Source organism: Lemur catta, chromosome 3, assembly GCF_020740605.2.
Source record: "Lemur catta isolate mLemCat1 chromosome 3, mLemCat1.pri, whole genome shotgun sequence".
In the NCBI taxonomy this organism is placed as follows: Eukaryota; Metazoa; Chordata; class Mammalia; order Primates; family Lemuridae; genus Lemur; species Lemur catta.
This window is the reverse complement of record NC_059130.1, coordinates 41,299,066-41,314,721: the sequence shown is the minus strand read 5'-3', so window position 1 is coordinate 41,314,721 and position 15,656 is coordinate 41,299,066. Positions and strand designations below refer to the sequence as shown.

The window sequence follows — 15,656 nt, the reverse complement described above, 5'->3', positions numbered from 1 at the left end:
GTTTTGATTCCTAACAATCACATCCCAAAGTTTTTTCTGCAATTTCAATTGTACATAGTACTCTTCCTCAATCTTGACTCAAAATATTGCAGTTTCATTTAAATCCACAAAGACAGAAAACAGAATGGTGGCTGCCAGGGATTAGGGGAGGGGAGAATGCGGAGTAACTGCTTCATGAGTAGTGTTTCCTTTTGGGGCGATGAAAATGTTTTGCAATTATACTGAGGTGATGGTTGTACAACATTGTGAATGTACTAAATGCCACTACACTGTGATTAATTTTGTTCTATGAATCTCACCTCAATTAAAAAAAATTTATGTTAGTATGTAGATAAAACCAACCCCTTTAAAACTCCTCCCTTCCTTGAAAAACATTGCCGCCACGTCCAAATGCTATTTAGATCTTGGAAGTTTTTTTAGGTAAAATGCAATTATAAAGTATGACCATATATACACAGTAATAATGGAGGATTATACTGACGTCAGTTTAAAACATTGCTAAAAAGCTTGATAAATGTCAAAAGAATACTGCTCTGACATACATTTGTAAATAATCTCATAGAAAAAAAAAAAAGAAAAATATAAAAGAGCCTTAAAACATTTTTATTCCTCTATGACAGAAAGTAATTTCAGTCAGCTCAAAATTACGAATGTAAGGTGATTTCAAATTTGGGGAAAAATCTTTCCCCAAATCTCAATCAGTTATACATTATGAACCAATAAGAAGTGTCTAACCTAATATTATAAAAAAAGTAGAAAATATTATGTAAGAAGTAAACAGGTACAAGTCTGACTAACAATGGGTACAAATAAATATACTAAAGTTAACTGTCGTAGGGATGTAGGGCAATATTACTCGAGATTGATAAAACTTCACACTTGAAAATATAAGGGATATATCAAGAAATTTTGAAGCAGCAAGAATTCCTTTGCATAAATGCCTGACAAAATTAATCTTATAACCTCCAAATCCAGCCTAGATTTCAGGATTAAACAAAAGAAAAGGAGATCTTAAAGAAGGTTTTAGGGAATAGGCTGATTTTGAAATCCATGACTGCTCTGGTATACACCAATCTGAGAATTTAAGTCCCTCTGAATCCAATCCTGAAGAATACCTGAATCCCTCAGCATAGACAGGGCCAAAGCTAAACCAGGTCAGAATATCCTGCCAAGGAACATCCTGATCCGAGGTGTTCACCAAACAGGGATCATTTATCAGTTTATTCTTTACTTTGTTGGATGCCAAACACTTTCAAGATATATATAAAATAGTAGAACGATCAGACCCCATCAAACTCCCATTTCACATCCTAAGATCTGGAGATGAAAAATATTGCAGAATTCTAAATTATCTACGGCTTCAAGAAAAAAATTATAAATGAAGAATTTCACAAATTAGCTGACCCAACTTTAACATCACTGAATGTTATTAAAGTTATTTTTAATTTTCATAAAGTATTTCAAAGGCACAATTTAGTAATTGCGTCTATAACTAAGGGCATGAAACAATTATAGCAATATCACAAATCTGTCCCATGTAAATGGTATAAGTTTCTATATTATATACCATTCAGATCTGCTAAGAACAAAAATAAGTGTTTTGTGACTCACATGAATAAATACTGTCTTGGTCTTACAAGTAAATATTTGGCAGGACACAAACAATAACAATAATAAAGGCAAGTATAATATTACAAAACATAGTTCTCAGTTAAAAAAAGGAATCTGTCAACATAGAAGATGCTTTGAAGTTTAACCATGACATATATGTAGCAGTAGTAAAGCATCTAATTTGTGTCACAAGACCTGGGTTTGGTGAGCTTTTACCTATTAATTATGTGACCTTTTTGCTAGTTACTTAGCTTCTCTTAGCCTCAGATTCTTCATATGTAAAATGAGGACAACACTACCAATATTATAGCATAACTAGAAGAATTAAATGAAATAAAGTTTTTAATCATTCAACAAATATCCTCTGAAGAACTGTAGTTTTTTTATTATTATGTACAAAATTCCTCTTTCCAGTATCTTCAAATGAAGAGATTATTCTACTTAGGATTTTTATCTTAAAAAATTTATCCTAAAAAGTTAAACATATATTAACTTTTAATATTACCAAGAAAATAACAAACCTAATTCTAATTCTTAAGCTATGGTTCCAAAACTTCTTAGAAGAAAATTTTGAAACATTACTTGAGAAAATCTGAACTAAAATAATCAGAATAAGCAGATACTGAAGATATGACAATTGGGATCACATTTTAAAAGTTTTGACACAAAATAAATAAAAACAATTCTCTAAGAGATTTTTAAATATCAAACAAAAATAGGGACCCAGACTTAGTTCATAAATTATTGGGTCAATATCCAATTTCAAATACAAAACCTTACGACTTAAAAATCTTTTGTTTTCAGGAAAAAAATGTTAAATATGAGGGAAATTAGTCTGACATGAATTTTTTTCACAACAAAACACACTAACCACTTAAAATTTATAACTTATAAATTACTACAATTATTCTAATAGGTTTAGGGCCACAGATACATTTAAGTATCATTACAATACAGACTTTACTTGGACTTTGTACTGACCAAAATTCAGCATGGAAAGAAATAATCACATTTGAGGACTTTAAAAAAAAGGTGTCCTTTCTGAAATACTTATTTCAAAATTCACAATAGGAGGAGCCATGTGAAAATTGTTCTTTCTCCATCATTCAAAAGATCAAAACATCCACAACATTACTGATGCCAGGCATAAAACGAAAGTCATTACTGATATTCAACCATTATACTTCAAATCCTAAGCAAGATAGTTCAAACTGCATGTTTATTCAATTGCTAGTCTATTTGCCATCAATTCTTATGGAAAAACTAGGAACTGGACTAGCGATGCTCATTAAATTTCATATAACCTGAAAATACTTTTAATTACAACAGACTTGGGCCAATTCTAATTAGAAATGTATCCTAAAAATGGGTGAAAGATATTAACTGGCATCGATCTTCTCTGCACAGGTCAATCCTCCCTAAGAATATGAACTAAAGCCCTCCGATGGGCCTTGCAAATGAATATTAAACAGTGAAAGGCAATCTCCTCTGATGCACCCAAGCAATTTTAATATACATTTCTACATACTTAGGTAGAAACTGGAATAGAAATAACTTGAATCTTTTCTTTTTCCCTCACTTGTAAATGAATGTGATAGACGCCTTCAAAAATTAAGTTTGGGAGAAACAGTAGTTAACTGTAAGTTTCAGACACCACTACCCTATAAATAAGAACATAAAATCAAAGAGCAGTCTCTCACTAAGCCTAAACGTTCAAAACAGAACTATAGTTGTTTCTAGTTTTTTGAAAATTATTTTTAAATGTTTTGAAATCTTATAAAATATGCTTTAGAAATCAAATTTCAAACTCAGAGGAAAAGGCCAGTCTTGAATAATTATAGGACAAATTACTGAAAGGCAAAATGAGAACACAAGACAGAACACAAGAAGTTCTACAGCTGGAGACGAACCATCTGTCTCCTGAAGAAGTGCTTCATTAGGTCCACTTTATGTTAATGTTGCTTCTTATGCTGCACATTAATAACTCAAAACGGCTCATTTGAAGAAAAGTTCTATTCAAATATTACAGTTTGTCTCCGCGTTGCCAGTAAGTGCCTTTGTTTCCAGTTTCATGGACTATTCTGGGATGTCAAGAGTTATATTACTACTGCTCCAGAGGAGCCCTTGTTTCAATTCACTATCACCCGGGACTTGATAACTGGGCATAACTGATGTTTAGAGAGAACCGACGTTTAGAGAGGAACATCCCTTACCATTCCAACCCTCATCGATAAACACTTTTTGTATATTTTTTGATGTTGTTGCACTTAAGTTTTCTTAAAAAGACACCTGCACACACAATTTTCCCATCGCCAACAGGGCGAAAGAAGACTATCAGGCTTGATCTCCAGGAGCTCCAGAGAAACAGACACCGTGAAACCCAGGTGGCCGAGGAAGGGGAGCGCTGAAGGGGAGCAGCCCTGCGGAGCTGGGAGGCAGAGACCGCGCCTGTTTACGGACGTCCTCCGCCTCCCCCAACCCCACAGACAGGGGGTCCAACAAGCATTGCCCGTGCGCACTCGCCGCCCGTCCCAGGCTCTAGGAGTAACAGAGGAGCCCCGCAGCCTTTTGGCCCCCTCCCTTTCGCCCAAACCCTCCTCGCCCTCCCCTCGCCCGGGCGGCGTCCGAACCTCCCCTCGGCCTACCTACCCCGGCAGGCCTTTCAGGCGGCACGCAGAGGCTGAGGCCTAAAGGACGCTGGCCACTGACAAGCCCCTAGGCCGCCGGCGGTGCCCCTGCGGGGCCTGGGGCCGGCCGGACTGCCACTGCGGCCAGGAGCAGAGGGCGGGCGAAGGCAGCCCCTTTCCAGCCGCCGCCGCAGCCGCCTATTGTTCCCGACCGTGGCCCGGGCCGCGGCGCCCCGCTCCCCACGCCGCCGCCCGCGCTCGCTCACCGCGCTGGTCCGAGCAGCAGCTCCTCTCAGCTCCGAGTCCCCGCGGCCGTCGCCACTGCCTCGGCAGCCGCCGCTGCCGCCGCTGCCACCGTCGACTCTGACTCTGACTCTGTCCCAGGCCGCGGGGCCACGGCTACCGCCGCCACCGCCAGCGCCGCCTCCGGCTTCCCACCTGCTGCTGCTGAGGCTGCTCCTGCAGCAGGGGCCATCTTGTTGGTCTGCCTCCTCTTCCTCCTCCTCGTCCTCCGCCGCCCAGTCGCTCGTTGTCCTCGTCCCCTTCCTCTTCCTCGGGCTCCGGCCCGCCCCGGAGGCTGAGGCGGAGATGAGGGCGAGGCTCCTCCTTGGGAGGCGGGGCAAATGGCGGGGAGGGGCGCGGCGGGCGCGGGAGGAGAGCTCTGAGTCACCCGCCACCGACGCCCGGGAGGGAGGCCGGCGACGCTCACCGCGGCGACCCGAGGCGCAGACACGCCCTGAGCCGAGGAACTGGTCCGCCCGTCCAGCCCTCCCCACCAGCGCCTTTGGGCCCAGTGGACAAGTGGCCAGACGGCAAGGGTGAATTGGAAAAGTTCTGTTGTTTCAATCAAATCCCACGCTACCCTTTTGGCTTTCCACCCTTTTGGCTTTCTCAGCTCTTACCCCTCAACTCATGTTTCTTTTTGACATCTTTCCCCACACCCCATTTTTTATTCTTCCGTATTATCCAAGTTCTCGACCACACCGGCTTTGCCCTTGTCACTCCTCTCGCACAGTCCCAAAAGAGTTCAGCCTCCCAAGACGGTGAAACAGCCCAAGAGCCCAGACACTCCCTACTCCAAAACGTCTCCCCAGGCCTATGTGAACAGTAAGAGCTATCTGGGAAGGACAGCAAATGATCGGCCCATAGAAGAGCTGCTGGATCTAAAATCTAACCTTGTAGCTCTTTAAAGTTTCTTGTCCCTTATGGAAAAGATGCTGTTTGGTTTTGGGGAATGAGAGACCCCTTCAAGACAACTCAGTTTAGCCAAACTCTTGCTTTTGAGAAGGGGGAAAAATGGAATTCTTTTGATACCATTCAGTACTAATTTCAAAATAAATTGTCTAGAATACAGGAGAGTCCTCAAATTAACAACCGTTTAATACTCCCCACTGTGCACTGTCACCTTTTTTGTTTCAAATCTTGGCCAAGAGAGCAGAAATATAGTTTTTCTGTCCTTTCTTCGCTGTGTACATCACCAATACCAAGAAAAATATTTCTGCCTTTACCTTGATAGATTGGAATCACTGTAACAGTATTTTTATATTATGTGTAAAACATAATCACACACCTTCCTTAACTCAGCAGAAGAGTGCTTTTTGGTTGTTAACACCCTCCTGCTACTGAGATTTCAACTTCTTTTTAGAAGACCCATTGATGTCTTTCTACGGATTGGAATTTGCTGCCTTTGAAGTGGGCTAAATCTGTAACCTTCTCTTTAACCTACTAAATTGTAACCCCAGTCCTACAAAGAGTAAATTGCTACGGGGTGGGGGTTGGGGGCATTAGGTTAGCATATGCTAATCTAAAAGCTATCTCTTTGATAGCCTTTCCGTCCTCAAACCAGGCCTCTGTCCCCTGCTAAGAAAAACAGATTAATCTGTTCCTACTGCTTTTCCTCCTCCTCCCTTCTTCTCACTCCTAGGGAACCTTCCACAACAGAAGGTTTTAGCGGCTGTTGCTAGGCAAACATGCCAACTTCCCTGTTTAGGTGAAGCAAGTAACTCAACCTCCATTACAATCAACCAATACTGTAATTTCTTTGAACTATTAATAGTTGTACCTCAGTTGGTAAAGCCCCTTTAAGGTTCCCTTATAAAATATAATAATATTTAAGCTAAATTTATTTTTATTTCATAAATATTTCAATTACAAATAAGTTAAAAATGGAGAGGCTTCCCAAAATTCATTTTAGTCATATAATTAAACAAACATTTGACAAAAAAAGAAGTGCTACTTTGAAGAAAACATTTAAGTGTTTACAATAAAAACTAATCTGTGAGAGATCATTTATATGTTTTGAACTCCCTAGTTAGACTAGAAGTAGGAGATACAGAGGATTAAATTGTCCCTTGAAACTGAGTCTAGGAGAGAGAATATGGTTTTTCAGTAAGGGAGGAAAAAAAGATATTCTGAGTTTTATTCTCAAATTAACAATTATTTTAAAATTTTAGCTAGGAAATGAAGCTTTTTCCTGATTTTGCTATTTAAACTTTTTTTTACTATTGTTAGGATGTAGAGATTTGTTGTGAATTAATATAAGTAAGAATAAATGGGACATAATGTTGAAATTTAGATTATATATGTTTAAACTTTAAGACTCTTAAAATTATATAATTTGTTTTAATCCAGTGACATTAGTATTAATATGGTGAAATGAATACTGTTTGAGATGTGCCTTGAGCTAAAATAATTAATTAATTAAGACTGTAAGACAAACATCTTAAGTGTTTCATAGTCATTTGTGCTTAGAAATCACTATTTTGGGCCAGGCATGGTGGCTCACGCCTGTAATCCTAGCACTCTGGGAGGCTGAGGTGGGAGGATAGCTCAAGGTTAACAATTTAGTTTTTTTTATTTATTTTTTTTTTGAGACAGAGTCTCTGTTGCCCGGGCTAGAGTGCTGTGGCATCAGCCTAGCTCACAGCAACCTCAAACTCTTGGGCTCAAGCAATCCTCCTGCCTCAGCCTCCCGAGTCTCTGGGACTACAGGCATGTTGCACCATGCCCGGCTACTTTTTCTATATATTTTTAGCTGTCCATATAATTTCTTTCTATTTTTAGTAGAGACAAGGTCTCGCTCTTGCTCAGGCTGGTCTTGAACTCCTGAGCTCAAACAATCCGCCTGCCTCTGCCTCCCAGAGTGGTAGGATTACAGGCGTGAGCCACCGCGCCTGGCCAACAATTTAGTTTTATTTCATATTTTATTTAATTCTGATGTGGAATGCCCAGAAATTTAGCCTATGCCTCCACTACTGATATACTATGAAAATTAAATGAGTCATTTCACACTAAGCACTTAGTGCATGGCACATAAGTACTCAACAAATTTTTTCAAATTTATTTTATGTATATGTTATTGAAGCAGATAAGGATGACTAGTCATCAAATACATTTTTGCTCTTTGCATGAACCCTAAAAAAAGATTAATGCTACTTTTTAGATCATACACAAATTGCTTAAAATAATGCCTTATGAATTTTCTCAATAGATTTTCTAATATGCCTGTACTATATTGTTCTTTCTTTGCTTTTTTTTTTTAGAATAGCTTATGCTTTTTAGGTATGATTTTTTAAGCTACTACATGCTTTAAAATTGTTCTAGAATGTGTAATTGTCAATCTTTTAAAGCTAGAAAAGACCCTGGATACCCATTTATTTCAACGGTTGAAGCTGAAACTAAGAAAGGTTGGGTAGATCACTTGTTTATTCAACTCTGTTTTTATACATAAACATCATGTCACTGAAGAGGGGGTTAGAGAGTAGAGAGGGCTGGGAAAGAAGGAGAAAGGATGAATGAGGCATGTGTCTTTGTCTTAGAGAAATTTAATAATCTATTAGGAGCAATACAATAAGATATGCATATAAACAGCCAGAGTATAAAGTAGCTTGGTTATTAATTCATAGAAAGCATAAAGTTCTATGAGAGTTAAAATCTTTATTCTAATGTCATGGAACCTACCTTTTGATGGGTGGCAATTCCATGACATTAGATGTATTTCCAGGGACATAGAAATACAATCAGCACTCAGTTTGGGGCACAAGGGGGATGAAGAAGGCTAAGGGATGAGCAATTGAAGGGTATGAGAGGGGAGTTTGGATTAACTAAAAAACCTGGTTAAAGTACAGCTGGGACCTGAGACTTCTCCAGTGTAAATAATTTATGTTTGGGGAGGGAATGATATCCTCAAACACACACATTCACCAAATAAAGAGTACTGGAGCTGAGTCACTTGGATTTTCCAAACTGCTTTAGGTAAAGTAAGGGTGGGAAGCTAATTGAGTCCTCTCCATCCTCACCACCCTCCCCTACCCCTATACATAGATTGTCCATGACCTCCTACTTCCCCCGCAATCTACAACATTGCACCCCTCCTATTATAAGGTTCATTAAAATAAAACTCTAGGCCGGGAGTGGTGGCTCACGCCTGTAATCCTAGCACTCTGGGAGGCCGAGGCGGGTGGATCATTTGAGCTCAGGAGTTCGAGACCAGCCTGAGCAAGAGCGAGACCCCATCTCTGCTAAAAATAGAAAGAAATTATATGGACAACTAAAAATATACATAGAAAAAATTAGCCAGGCATGGAGGCACATGCCTGTAGTCCCAGCTACTTGGGAGGCTGAGGCAGGAGGATCACTTGAGCCTAGGAATTTGAGGTTGCTGTGAGCCAGGCTGACGCCATGGCACTCTAGCCTGGGCAACAAAGTGAGACTCTGTCTCAAAAATAAATAAATAAGTAAAATAAAAAAAAAATAACAAAATAAAACTCTAGAAAATAAATAAAAAGCAGAGGAAGATGTCTCAAGTAATATGCTATGGAAATATTAGGAAACCAGTAGTGTCTGACCTACTCTTCACCTTTAGAGTCCAGTCCTAAATCAGGTCCAAATCATCATCTACAAACTAGGCCTAAGGGGTTTCCTTAGGTTCAGGGTAACAATTACATGGCAGATATAGCCCAATTCAGTGCTGGGATTTCCAGAACTAGGTCTTTGAAGAGTTGATTCCAAAAGAGCTAAATAAAATAACATTTCTGAGCCCTACAAGAAATTGCTTCTAAATTGGCCTGCCTTCCATGAAGGCCTCCAGCCCAACATTGAGTATGTCTGAACTTCAACTGACCCGTGAGACTTATCCCAGGGTAATAATAAATAGAATGCCTTTACAAAAGAGACATTAGACAACTTTCAGCAAAGAGGCCCATTTTAGGCACTGCTCTAAAGAGTGTTGGTTTAAGAGAAGGTAGCTCCACTGGCAAAACTCCACTGGAATGTTGTTGTTTTTCACTATTGTATTATTTTGCTAGGCCTGTCATACCAAATACCACAGACTGGGTAGTTTGAACAACAGAAATTCATTTTCTCACAATTCTGGAGGCTAGAAGTCCAAGATCAAGGTATAGGCAGATTTGGTTTTTTTCAGAGGCCTCTCTCCTTGGCTTGTAGATGGCTTCCTACTCCTCACACACATGGTCATCCCTCTGTCTGTGTTGTCAGTGTCCCAATCTCCTTATAAAGACAGCAGTTGGACTGGATTAGGGCCCACCCATGTGACCTCATTTTACCTTAACTATCTCTAGAGGCCTTAACTCCAAATATTTGCTTTCTGAGGTTCTGTGATTAGGACTTCAACATATGAATTTGTTTGGTGGGGGAGGGGGAGGCAACAATACTGATCATAACAATTTTAAATGCCCACTTTAAGGATATCATACTTACGAATAAAAGGCACCCTTGTGAAGATATCATTTAAAGTCTACCCAGTTAAACCTTAAGCTTTTCTTTTAATTACTACTCCTGGCATGATAAAATAACAATGCTTTATTTTATAAAAATTAGCAACAACAAATAGGATGCTAGAAAAATTAATTACGAAAGTTATCTATCACACCACAATAAGAGTTATCAAAGGTCAGTTACCAGAATTTGAATGGACTCAAGATTGATATGAAATGATGTATCTTTCACAAAAAGCATAAAACATGGGGGGGGTGAGGGTGTAAAAGTGTAGAGTTTGTAAGTTAAGTTGTTATTGGCTTAAAATAGATAGGTATAAGATGTTTTATGTAAGCCTCAGGGTAACCACAAAGCAAAAGCCTATGATAGATATACAAAAGGCAAAACAAAATTCAAATCATACCACCACAGAAAACCATCAAACCACAAAGAAAGCAAGCAAGAGAGGAAGAAAATAACAAAGGATCTACCAAACAACCAGAAAACAATTTTTTAAATGGCATTTATAAGTCCTTACCTATCAATAATTACTTTGAATGTAAATGGATTAAATTATCTAATCAAAAGTCATAGAATGGCCAAATGGATTAAAAAAACAATACCCAGCTAGGTGCAGTGGCTCATGCCTATAATCCTAACACTCTGGGAGGCTGAAGCAGGAGGATAGCTTGGACTCACGAGTTTAAGACCAGCCTGAGCATGAGTGAGAGCCCCATCTCACTAAAAATAGAAAAAAATCAGCCAGGCGTGGTGACACACGCCTGTAGTCCCAGCTTCACGGGAGGCTGAGGCAGGAAGATTGCTTGAGCCCAGGAGTTTGACCCAGGAGTTTGAGGTTGCTGTGAGCTAGGCTGATGCCAGGAGACTCTAGCCCGGGCTACAGAGTAAGACTCTGTCTCAAAAACAAAAACAAACCAGACCCAACTATACAAGAGACTCAGTTCACCTTAAAGGACACTCAGTTCACCTTAAAGGACACTCAGACTGAAAGTGAAGGGAAGAATGAATCTTTGGTTAGTTTACATAGCTAGTGATTGGCATCTCATTTGGAGCTCTATTTGTCTAAATATGCAATTCTAAATATATTGAGTCAAATGATACCTTGTAGCCCTAATATATGTTCAGTATCTACTGGGCAATATTATGTATATCATATCATGAGTAGCAGTTAAAAAAAGTTAGACATTCATGTATAAATCATTCAGGAAACCGGAATTCGAGAGGTGTAATTTAAGCAATATAAAGAGGAAACTTTTTGCTCCATACCTTTCTAGGTTCTAGTTTTGGGAGAGTCTTTAGCATTCTTTATGATTTTCCAAGAGGTTAGGGATCAAAGATGATCTCTGTCACTCTGAGTCCAGTCATGAACCAGGTAGGAAGATGTCCCTATGGTAGACTCTTCATTGAAGATGAATGTTCAGCTTTACGTTACTCCATGAGTTTATTCCCCTTTTATTATCCTCTAAATTTGAATTAAGTCTTCTTTGAATGTTCCAATCTTTTCTCAGCTGTCCTACCTTCTGTTAATGGGGGAGTTTCTGCAACCATATTTGAGCCAGTCATTCTCATACAGACCAGCATTGCATCAGTAATGGGAATACCTAACACTCCACCAGAGGAAAAGTAAATCCCAGGGGATAAGAGTAAGAGTCCTTCTCCACCTTAATATAATATTTTTTCCTCTGTTGTTAATCTGGGACAGCAGAAAGATCTAGTTGTAACCCTTGCTCCATTACTTACTAGCTGTGTGATTTTGTATAAGTTAACCTCAGAAAGGTTCAATTTCCTTTACTATAAAAAAAGATTATAAAATGTACTTTATGGAGATTGAAATGAGAAAAAAGAAACACATGTAGAACATCTAGTATAATGCCTGATGTCTATTAGGCATTTGGTAGATAAGAGTTATTAAAATTATGCTAGGTACTATGTGTTACATTAGGCTGGTGGTTCTCAATTTTGCTGTGAACTTTTAAAAACTATTAGTTTCCAGCTCTGATCCTAGAGATTCTGATTCAAAGTATTTTTGTGGGGCCAGGCATCTTTACTTTTTTTTTTAAAAAGGTTTTAAAGGTGATTCCATTCCATCATCTCAGGTAAGAACCACTGATGTAGGTCAATGGTCAGCAGACCTTTTTGGTAACTGGAGAGATAGTAAATATTAAAATAGTAAATATTTTAGCCTTTGCAGGCCATACAGTCTCTATCACAACTATGCAACTCTACTACTGTAGTGTGAGAGCAGTTACAGACAATATGTAAACAAATGACTGTGTTCCAATAAAACTTTATTTATAAAAACAGACAAAAAGAAGTGGTGGGCCAGATTTGATTCCCAGACTGTTGTTTACTCACCCTGTCTTACACGGAGAGAGATTCTATTAATATTTGCTATAGCCAGGGAAAGTAAATTATTATTATGTTCAATGGCAGCATTAAAACCCTTACATGTAATGACTAATGTTAGGTGCTATACACAGTTAATTAAACAGACAGGGATCCTGCCTTCCAAGGAATTAGTCATCTAAAACAATAACAGCACAGACGTAATATTTATAGTAATCCCATATGAGTAATTGTCACATACACAGATGACTATACAAGACTAAATGTGAAACTGAGTTCATAGATGGGTAGATTTGCTCAATGCTCTTGATTTACAAATATCAGATAAAATAAAAGGAGCATCAAAGCTTATTCTGGAATCAATATAAAGAGGAACATAATACCCCAGAGTAGCTCTCCCTTTTCAGCAAGAGGCTATAATGGAACATCATTTTAAAACGTGTCCTGTAAGTAGTACTTCATGGCTCTCCACATGGCTGAATTTGTCTTATCTCAATTCTAATTTCTTCACCAAAATATATTTTGTCAGATTTGTCCTTTGAGTTTAGGGGCTATGTTATGGTAGAGTTTAATGATGCCAGTGACCATCTCCTTTAACATGAATCAAAATAAAATATCTCCTTTTCTCAATAGGAATAGTAAACTTAGAATAAAAGTTAGTGGATCAGTTTATGCGGATGTGTGTGCATGGGTGTATGGATATGTTTAAATCAAGTGATTGGTAAGTTAGTAACCTACTACCTACAATGGTAGAAATGATGTAATAGTAGCTGTTGGATAGGGCAAGTTTTTCATATATCCCTGAAAGACAGACAAGTGTTGTGAACATTAGTTTTTTTGTTTTTTTTTTTTGGCTGCCCAACATCTGATCATCTGATCCTCTCTCTTTCCACTGTTTGGGAATTCTCCATTTGGGAGTTTCGGTGGGTGGCAGGATCTCTTCTCCCACTGCAGGGGCCAGAAAGTCCAGATATTTTCCTAGATTCTCCTCAACCCCTGCACCCAACGTATATCCAGCAAGGGTGAGGGAAAGTGATCTAAACTTGGTCAACTTTATGCTCTTAATTGGGACTTTGAATCTGGAATAAATTACACAGAATTAAGTAGAATTCATTTTACTGGTAGCTCTGGTACCCAGAGTCTAGTGGGACATCAGAGTCTGATGGCAGCAATCCCTGGGGTGGTGTCCAGCATCCACTGGCAAGGCTAGTGGTATCCTTACCAGGCCATTTCAAGGCTGACTTTAGCTGTGGTTCTGGCTATTTAGGTTCCTTCAACTCCTGACCTTCAAAACTGAGCTACTGAAATTTCTTCCAGTAAATTCCCTTTCTGCTTCAGTTAGCCACTGAGATAATAAAATTTAACATATAAGGAGAAGGTGCGGAAATCAAGGGTTGTAGAAATATTCAATTTTCCCATTTTTCATGTAGTCACCCTTTAATCAATTTAAAGAAATTATCCATGCTTTTTCTTTCTCTGTACCCTGATTTTTATGACTCTGGTCATCAGAGTCTCAAAACTTAATGGTACATCTAGATCCATTTCATTTAAACTGAAGTGAACGTACCCTAAATTCCGTGTTTACTCATTTTATTCATTATTCCCCCAAAATAAGCACTCCTCTCAAGGTTTTAATTTGAATTTTTTACTCATCTGCTGAAAATGTTTAGAGTCTACTTTAAAAACTAATATTACACAAATTTCCCAAGGGGAAAGTCTCCATATAAACCTCTTTCTCAGCTAAAAATTATTACAAATGCAAAGCACTTATTTTCTTTTCTTAAATTCCTTTTGCTAAGAAGAATTTTTCTAATCAAGCATTTCATCTGGGGCAATCAAAGGCTTCCTTGCCAAAATTACATGGAAAAGGATTCTTTTTTTTAAATTTTTACAAAAATATTTTAACTACCACAATTGAAATGTTCATTTATAGTTCTTTTCTGCAGAGATTCTTAATCTTGTTTCTGCAACATCTAATTGAGACACAGATGTTCTCAAGTGATGATATAGAAGTCACAGAACAAAGTTAATTTGCATTCACTTTATCACAGACAATTACAACAAATATTTGATAATCTGTTATGTGCCATATAACACCACAAACCCTGTGCTATGTTGATAGAGCAGTGAATAGGACAGGCAGGGTCTCTCCCTCAGGAGTTACAATTTAGCAGGGAAGATAGGATAATTATCAGTAATTAAATGACCACAAGTCTGTTGAATGTCCTGAAGGCCAAAGTACATGGGATGTTTAACAGTGAGAACTAACCTACTCTGACTTGAACACAGAAGGTTCCTTCAGAAAGTCACATTTAAGCTGAGGCCAAATGATAAGTAGGAATTAGCTAGGCAAACACGGGGCAAAATGTTGCAGGCAGAGGACAGCATGTGCAATATCTCTGGAGCAGGAAAAGGCGTGATGTGTTCAAGGAACTAACAAAAATCCAGTTTGGCTGGAAAAAACACAGAAATTCAGAGGAAGCCTAGCAAAGAACATGCTGCAGAAGTAGGCAGGTAGACCTTGGAAGCCAAAGTAGAAATTTTGAACTTTAAGATAAGTTTTCCAAATACTGTATAGGATGTCAAATTAATTTACATTTCAAATATATGCCTAAAATTCATATTTCAGATAAACTATAATATTTTAGTATAAGGATATCCTTGAGGGGAAAGATGGCTGACGAGAAAAACCGCCAGACAGATTTTAGAAGAAAGTGAATAAAAATAAACAGGCAGACAAACATAGATCAGATGAGGGTCGTGAGGAAGAGTGCCTGAAACTACAAGAGGCTCCACAGGAAGAAGTCACGGAGGAGAATTTGAAGGAGAAAGGCCCCCGAGAGGCTTGGAGACCAGCAACAAGGGTAGGTGGAGCAGTTAAATTTCCCCTGCCTTGCATTTTGAGCAGAGAGACCTGCCCACACCAGCCCAGAGATGGCCACTGCCAGTGAGCCGTGAGCCTCTTGAGGACAGGGCACCAGGCTCCCATCTCCCTCGGGGCACCTCCCGATCCGCAGACCTGAGCCGATTGGCAGACACCATATTGCTTCATTCTCCCCTCCCCCTTTCCCTACCAGCCACTGCGGAGAGACACAATTTAGCCACCACCCGGAGGCATCTTCAGGGAATGGGATCTTTGCTTTTGGGGATCTACAGCAGACTGAGCGGTCCCCAGATTGCGAGCTCCCTACACGCCAGCCCTCCCAGGTGCTGCTTGCCTGGTGACTCCAGGAGAGTGGGGAAAATCCTGAGGCACAGAGACATTGATCCAGCTTGGGCACCCCGTGGGTGACTTGAGACCAGCACTCCTCTCCCTGACACGATCAGGGATTGATC

At 39.3% G+C, this 15,656-nt stretch overlaps 1 protein-coding gene across 2 annotated transcripts in view; it reads right to left on the bottom strand.

Annotated features, from left to right (window-relative positions):
* Positions 1–4,786, bottom strand: part of RC3H1 (ring finger and CCCH-type domains 1) — a 76,109-nt gene extending 71,323 nt beyond the window's left edge. For both annotated transcript variants that reach the window (XM_045547323.1, XM_045547325.1), the window contains exon 1: positions 4,505–4,786. The gene's annotated coding sequence lies outside the window, so the exon portion shown is untranslated. The remainder of the gene's footprint in view (positions 1–4,504) is intronic.
* Between the last annotated feature and the right edge of the window lie 10,870 nt (positions 4,787–15,656).